The 1,192-nt window shown below is 63.7% G+C and overlaps 1 non-coding gene across 1 annotated transcript in view; it reads right to left on the bottom strand.

Annotated features, from left to right (window-relative positions):
* LOC126436279 (small subunit ribosomal RNA) overlaps positions 1-268 on the bottom strand; it is a 1,909-nt gene extending 1,641 nt beyond the window's left edge. The window contains exon 1 of the ribosomal RNA XR_007580556.1: positions 1-268. This exon is cut by the window's left edge and continues 1,641 nt beyond it. This is a non-coding gene — a ribosomal RNA (small subunit ribosomal RNA).
* Positions 269-1,192: the final 924 nt, after the last annotated feature.

A 1,192-nucleotide genomic window follows, 5' to 3' on the forward strand; every position in this document is an offset into this window, starting at 1 on the left:
TTCAGAGTCACCAAGGCAAACGGACCGGACGAGCCGACCGATTGGTTTTGATCTAATAAAAGCGTCCCTTCCATCTCTGGTCGGGACTCTGTTTGCATGTATTAGCTCTAGAATTACCACAGTTATCCAAGTAACGTGGGTACGATCTAAGGAACCATAACTGATTTAATGAGCCATTCGCGGTTTCACCTTAATGCGGCTTGTACTGAGACATGCATGGCTTAATCTTTGAGACAAGCATATGACTACTGGCAGGATCAACCAGGGAGCTGCGTCAACTAGAGCTGAGCAGCCGGCCGCCCGGGAGTGTGTCCCGGGGGCCCGCGCGAACACGCAAGCGTCCGCTCAATTATTCTGCAAACAGGAGGAGGCTGAGCTCCCCTGCACAACACACCTCGAAACCCTCTCAGGTCCCGGCGGCGCGCAGCGCCGTCCTAAGTACTTGGTCGGGTTCGAGAGAGGCGCAATCGCCCGGAGTTAGGCGAGTAGACGCTTTAGGTGCGACCACCCGTGCTCCCAACTGAGCTTGCCGCTGCCGACAGAGGCCCGGGAGCGTGCTGTCGTGGCATTGCCGGCGGGAGACAACACGCGCCACCTACGGTGACCGGCAGCTCCAACGCCAGCGCCACAGAAGGACAAAAGCCCTACTTGGGTGCCGAAGCGAACTCTCCCAGCACAGCGCACGCGCCAACACGTCCGCACAGCTGCGATACAAACCACCTGCGAGAACCGCTGGGGCGACCGAGCAGCAGACGGCGTCGCGGCGCCGAGCGCCGGGCGGCGGCGCATCCTCAGCGCACAAAGTCCTCAATCGGACCAGCACACTGCAGATGGCCACCGCGCTTCGCACCGGGCCCGCGAGGACCTACTTTGGCCGCAAGGCGCCGCGAGCAGGGGGCGCCGGCGCGCAGCTGCGCCGCCTGCCGCGTCCGTCGGCCGGCGCGCCTGCCACCGGCCGCCCCCACCAGCCGGCTGTAGCGCGTGCGCCCACGCACCGCGCTGCCAGCACGCCGGGCGGCCCCCCCTCACCGGCCGGGGACGGTCCCACCCAGCCACCGCCGCGTATCGCCTCACACCCAGATCCCCCTTTCACGTTCGTGGGCATGGTGGGTCCCCTTTCACGTTCGTGGGCATGGTGGGTATCCCTGAAACAACCGGTTAATAGCTCGACCGATCGTCGCCAACACTGATT

The sequence above is a fragment of the Schistocerca serialis genome, unplaced genomic scaffold (assembly GCF_023864345.2).
Source record: "Schistocerca serialis cubense isolate TAMUIC-IGC-003099 unplaced genomic scaffold, iqSchSeri2.2 HiC_scaffold_1234, whole genome shotgun sequence".
In the NCBI taxonomy this organism is placed as follows: Eukaryota; Metazoa; Arthropoda; class Insecta; order Orthoptera; family Acrididae; genus Schistocerca; species Schistocerca serialis.